This window comes from Suricata suricatta, chromosome 4 (genome assembly GCF_006229205.1).
Source record: "Suricata suricatta isolate VVHF042 chromosome 4, meerkat_22Aug2017_6uvM2_HiC, whole genome shotgun sequence".
Classification (NCBI taxonomy): domain Eukaryota; kingdom Metazoa; phylum Chordata; class Mammalia; order Carnivora; family Herpestidae; genus Suricata; species Suricata suricatta.
The window spans coordinates 32,569,531-32,576,025 of NC_043703.1; the positions used below are offsets into that span (position 1 = coordinate 32,569,531).

Here is a 6,495-nt window from a genome sequence, read left to right on the forward strand (position 1 = left end):
TAAGGCCAATCTTCCTGGAAGCCTTAATAAAACTTCCCTTACCGCACATGCAATTACTAAGCATGCAATTTATATTTCCAGGTGCACAAATTTCTCATGCAAATCTCGTTGACCCGAAGTAACCAAATGCTCCTTACAACCAGGAGTCTCCCGCTTACTCAACAGATCCTTAGTAACTGTCACCAACTGCTCTCGTTCTCCCCAACTTCAAATCACCATGGCTCACTTACGCCCATCTGAAACCAATGCTAACCTCTCAGAGCCCATCATGGATGAACTGAACCATGGCTATGTGACAGGTTCAGCTTCTGTTTCTGTGGCTTACTCAAGTAAAGAAGGTGACTAAACTCCAAGCATTTCACTCCTGCGAAGACGTGAAGACTAGTCGGGGCTGGGGGTGGGATCTGAAACAGTGACTGCTATATTTCAAAGCTGAGCTGGATGGTTTCACGCACAACTCCAAAACCAAACTTCCAAATGATTAGTGAAAGCGTGGGGGGGGGGGGGGGGGGGGGGGGGGGGGGGGGGGGGGGAGGAGGAACCAGGGAGTCCTCCACTGTGAGGTCGGTGAGTATCTCTGGGTGTGGCCCGGGGACCCCTACAGGAAGTTGAGTGTCCCAGAAAGATTATAGTTATGACCCTTGACCTTCCATTCCCAGTCCGAGGAGCATTAGTTCACTACAGCAAGCAGGAAAACTGAGGGCACTTTTCTAGTGCAAATTCTGAGGCAGAGAAGCCACTAATGGAAGGTCCGTGAATACTTCCTTTATTAATATTACCTCAGCTCCAGGAAACAATAGGTGACTGCACATGAAAGGCTCCCCTTGCCCCTGGAGTCAAAGAGAACACTTTGCCATTGGCTAATTACTTATTTATTCATTCAACAAATATTTATTCACAGTATACTAAGTCCTCGGGTACATGCATCGTTACACTGGAAACACACTATAGCAGGAGAGCCTGGCTAAATAAATGCCAGTTTCCTTCTTTCTTCTCACAGGGTAAATACATTCTAATTGAAAACAACGAACTGACAAGCGATCCTTTGAGAACTGCCTTTAACTCAATTCAAGCTATAACATGAAGGCTTAGGGGAGGCTCCAAAGTGTTGATTCCTTGTTCAAATTACTTCATTTCCAAGTGGATACTGATAACCAGAATTAAGGCAGGACAGCCTCTGTATGTGAGAAGTCAAGGTCCTTGTACTACCTGCAGTTTCCTTACAGGATTTCTTGACACAGAATATCATTAAATTTTAAAACAAACCATAACAATTTTTTTTCTCCTCAGTCTCCGGGTGTAATTTGGCCCAAATAAATTTTTTTTCTTAATAATGTAAAGAGTGACATGATAGATTTGATAAGTGGCATTTTATTATAAAATCAACAGGTAATAATTACCTAGGTGACTCATGATGAAGTGTCGAGGTGTTCTTAGCCTATCTGAAAAGGAAGAAAAGTTCATTAAAGTTCAAGTGTACAGAACACAAATCTGGAGGCCTGGGCTTTTAAAAATTGCCCAATTTCACGAAGCATATGTTCCCTTAAAATCTGATTCTCATCAAGGCTTTGTGAATGCACAACTTAAATTAGTCTTGTGAAGGGGAGCAGATTAGTTACAAGACGGGAACCCTGCCATTCTCCTCTGTTTACCACAGACCAGCAGGGGTTGAGTTACAAGTGCTTATTATTTCTGAAGATGTGCTGTTACATAAACACAAACATGAAATTCTCAAAATGGACACTGCCTAAGAATGATGACCCTAAGAAGTGTCACTAAGAAGTGAGCCTCGTGCCAGTCTTGAAGAATCTCGTTCCCCACAGCTGCCTCTAACATAAGATGTCGCTTCCATAGCTCACCCAGAGTGGGAGGTTCTAAAGGCCGATGGGAGAAGAAAGGGTTATTAGGTAAACACACGCTAGCAGAACTCCTTTCTGAAACGGATTGAGTATCTTTAATCCTGTATTCTGGCCTCCGGATGATTTATGGCTCTTATTTTCTTTTCTCTCTTTCCTTGTAAGGCTTGCCAAAGTAGACTTTAACTCTGCCTTGAAGCAGGCAAACACAGAGTTCTATCTTCCTTGATGAATCGGATTCTTGCCAAAGTGAAAGCTTCAATGACAGAATTATGCTCCAAAAAGGGGACAAGGTGATGGTCTAAAAAACTGAAAGAAATACCACTGAGTGTTCCTTCATCTGTTAGAATTTAGCAAAGAGCTAGGCCATGCTCCTCCCTCCACGCCCCATTTCTGAAGCCAACCCTGCCCCAAGTCCAGCCCAGTTATAGTAAAAACAAACAAACAAACACACAAAAAACCTGCGTGTTGTTAAAACTGATTTGATTTGATTCATTTTTCGGTAGGGCATTAGAAACTCTACTCCGTTATCCTTTGGTTCCATGTCATTAAATGACAAGGAGCTGCCCAGTGGCACCCTCTAATCCTTTGCCTTCCTCCACCGTCAGTGCTCTACGCCAGACTGTGGGGTAGGTAAAATGTGCTTCTGGCACCTTATCCCACTCATTTGTGGGCATTTCTCCACTCCCAGCCACTCAGCACTCCAGAGCTCCATATCACTCAGGCTTCCTCCTCTTAGGATGCAGACACAATAAACAAATATATGCTACACTGCAAGAGACCTTATTCTTATGCCTACAGTTACAAGTCAAAGCTTCCTAATTTCTCTCTTGACCCCAGATCTTCACCCTGAGTTGCAGAGCTACATATTAAACAATTTATTGGACACTTCTACAGGAATATCCAACAAATACTTTCCTTTACAAACGTATTATTCTGTATTGATTAGTGGAGCACTTTTTCTTCCCATGATCCAAATCAATAGTCATAAATTTGTACTACATGCAATTTTTTTCCTTTACCAACTAAGTAGTTTTCAATTTCTGTCTACGCTACCTTTATTCAGTTCATTAACAAGTGCTTATGGAGTGCCTACTCTGTGCCAGAAATTCTTTTTTTTTTTATTAGAGAGAGAGAGAGAGAGAGAGAGAGAGAGAGAGAGAGAATCCCAAGCAGACTCCACGCTCTGGGCAGAGCCTGAGGTGGGGCTGGATCCCACAACCATAAGATCATGACCCAAGCCAAAATCAAGAGTCAGACACAACCAACTGAGCCCTCCAGGTGTCCCTGCACCAGGAATGTTTCTCGGCTCTTGAAATATATCAGAAAACAAAATGGGAAAAGATTCTTGCTCTCCTGGAGTTTACATTTGAGTTTGGGGAGACTAGACCATCAATAACAATGGTGATAATGATGATGATAATAAATACATAAACTTAAACAGTGCCTTAGAAGATGAAAAGATGAGAAGTGCAATGGAAATTTCTTTTTAGGTAGAACAGAGCTAAGAGGATTGGAAGCTCCAGGGCAGATGAGCAGTTGGTAGTGGTGGTGGTGGGGGGGCGGTTAAATTGATTAAGAGAGTAAGTCAGCCTCATTGAAATGATATTCAAACAAGAGAACATAACAAAATCTGGAGGAAGACTGTACCTAGAAGAAGGAATAGCCAGTGCACAGATTCTATAATTGGAATGTTCCTGATATGTTCAGGGAACAGCAAGGAGTCCAGCATGGCCAGAGCAAGTGAGCAGTGGGAAAGTGTGCAAGGGGAACCATGAGGAGACTGTGGGCCAGATGGTTGCTGGTCTTCACCATGTAAGAACTTGGGGCTTCACCCTAAGACTAATGGCAGTATACTGTAGGGTTTCATTTTTTTACTTATAATTATTCTGGCTACTGCATTGAAAATTGACTCTGAGAGACCAAGAATAGGAGCAAAAAGACCAATTAGGAAGTTATTATAATAATCCAAGTGAGAGATAGTGATATCTTGAATCAAAGTGGTTTCATTGGAGGTTATAAGAAGTGACCAGATTCTACATATATTTTAAAGGAAGGTCCAATAAGATTTCTTTTTTTCCTTTTGATCTTGTTCATTTTTCTCTTTTTATTTTGAAATCATTTAAGATTTACAGAAATGTTGCCCCCAAAATACAGTTCCCAAATATCCTTCACTTGACTTCCCCAAATGTTTTCAATTTATATAATGGCTATGTGATGTTTAAACCAGGAAATTAACATTATATAATATTGATATAGTACCATTAACTAAATTATAAACTTTATTCAACTTTCTGCAGTTTTCTCCCAATGTCCTTTTTCTGTTCCAGGATCTATTCTAGGATCCCACAGTGCATTTACTCAAATAAGTAAGGATCAATATTAGCATATACGTAAGAATTTATAGAGCAAAGATAGGGATTCAAGTCCTTATGATCCAGATAAGTGCCTTTTCCACTGTATCATGCTGAAAACAAGGTAGACAATCTACCATGAGTAAAAGAGAGGAAAGTGTTCAGGTAAACTCTGGGTGGAAAAAATCACAAGCTTCTGTGCTTTCACCACCTGGAGGGACTCCTAGGTTGTTCCAGTATTACATTATTCTGAATTTCCATTTTGGCACTCTAATTTAGAGGAAAATTTCAACTGGATCATTAAAATGAGGGATCCATGCTATAGATATCCTTAGATCAATGTTACCAACTTGCTTGCTTTCAATGTTTTCTCTTTAGCAACATTGCACTTTTAACTCCCTTTGGTGAGGGGCTAAGAAGAAAGACAGAAGCAACCAATAACCCCAATGCTCACAGTTCCCTATATGGGGAGCGATAGAACTGGAACCCAAGGAATGAGAACCTTTCGGTTATTAGTTCTGTTTGGTTTGGTTAGGATTCCTATGCCCCATTTTACAGAGAAGAGATCGCTAGAAAAGAAGTGCATAGCACAGCTTTAACCTCTGCATCAAGAAAGCAGTATCTGGAGTAAATCCCAGGCTATATGCATTTGGGGTTCAATTAGCTATACCTTCTACATCTACATTTAGTTGGCTGCACAAAGAGATTCTTATCTGTAATCATGACCCAAGGGCACCGCAAGATAATCATTAAATGTATTCACTAAACTGTACTTACCAGGGCAGAAAATTGGAAAAACACACTTCAGAAAGATTTCAAACAAAGGTTGAAATTTAAAAATGGTTTTCTACTTAATCTTCAGTTAATTAAAAAAATTTTACTCTGTCGCACCACCACAGTTTGTATGGAATAGAACATAAAATGAAAACCATTTGTCTCTTTATGATTTATTTTAGCAAACGTTCGCTCACTGCCAGGTATTCTGTTACCTACCAGCAGCGTATGAAAATAAATATGAAATAGTCCTACCGTTTAGAACAGGGTTAGCAAACTACAGTCCCCAGTCCAAACTTGTGTTTGTATGAGCTAAGAGTAGTTGTCAGATTTTTTTAATGTTGGTGGGGGTAGGGGAGAAAAACATTTGTGACATGTAAAAATGATATGAAATTGAAATTTCTGTTTGTAAATAAAGTTTTATAGAAATTCAGCCACATTCCTTTCCTCTATAATTTGTCTGCGGATGCTTTCACACTAAGATGGCTGAATTGAGTAGTTAACACAGAGACAATTGTGACCTGCAAAGTCTTCTACAGAAAAGGTTTGCCAGCCCTTCCTTGAGAAGCTCACCATCTATTGTGGGATAGAGTTACACATATACACTTAGTTTTCACAACACATTTAGTGTTGTAATAGAGGTATAAGAACAGGGGGAAATTCCTTCTACCTGTAGAAGTCAGAATTTCAGGAGAAAGAAGGCAATGAAGGGAATGAAAAGGCAAGGACACAGAGAATGGAAGCACACCTTGAGGACAGAGAATCACAAACCCATATTGTATCTAGGAGAAGTTGTGTAAGTGGAGAAAGAAGTGGGAGATGAGATTAAGAGAGTACCTGGAATCAGATTAGGATTTCTAGTCCACTCAAAGATGAAGTGTCTCCCATAGATGGTCATTAAAGATTGTAAAAGCAGAAGTACTTGATCAGATCTGTGTTTTAGACAGATAATTCTAGCAGAAGGGTGGAGTCAAGAGAAGGCCCGAAAGCTGGAGAGAATAGAGGCAGAGAAGCCAGATAAGGGATATTGCAACAACCCAGATGAGAGATGATGATCTGACTCAAGACAATCTATCATCCAAGGGCAGGGTGGAGTCCAGAGGTGCAAAAGCATTTCAGACCACTGAATTGGTGACTGATTGGATTTGAAAAAAGAAGACAGGATACTTGATTGAATTTCTGAGCTGAGAAAAATCAATCAATGAATGTCTTGAGGCAAAATAGGAAACCAAGAGGAAAAGTAACTACAATAGAAACAACTGAAGCTTTCCCACATCCCCTTTCAGTGAGAATAAGATAACAAGCTCTGTTTGGGGTACTGCAGGCTTGAGGTGCCTGGGGACATCCAGGTAGATTGAACTTCAGCTGAGATACCTTGATGACCTTTGAAAGTCAACAGCATAGAGGCACTGGATGAATCTATGAAGTGGATAAGAGTATTCTAGTCAATTTTATTTGAAAATATAATACTCAGGTGCCTTTTTCCTTGTTAAACTATGAAATAATCCTCT

At 40.3% G+C, this 6,495-nt stretch overlaps 1 long non-coding RNA gene across 4 annotated transcripts in view; it reads right to left on the reverse strand.

Moving 5' to 3' along the window:
- LOC115290479 overlaps window positions 1-6,495 on the reverse strand; it is a 79,781-nt gene that overhangs the window by 24,013 nt on the left and 49,273 nt on the right. The window contains exon 1 of one of the 4 annotated variants that reach the window (XR_003908127.1): window positions 1,401-1,433. The exons of the other annotated variants lie outside the window; for them this stretch is intronic. This is a non-coding gene — a long non-coding RNA (uncharacterized LOC115290479). Of the gene's footprint in view, window positions 1-1,400; window positions 1,434-6,495 lie in introns of those variants that run through there. 4 annotated transcript variants of the gene reach the window in all.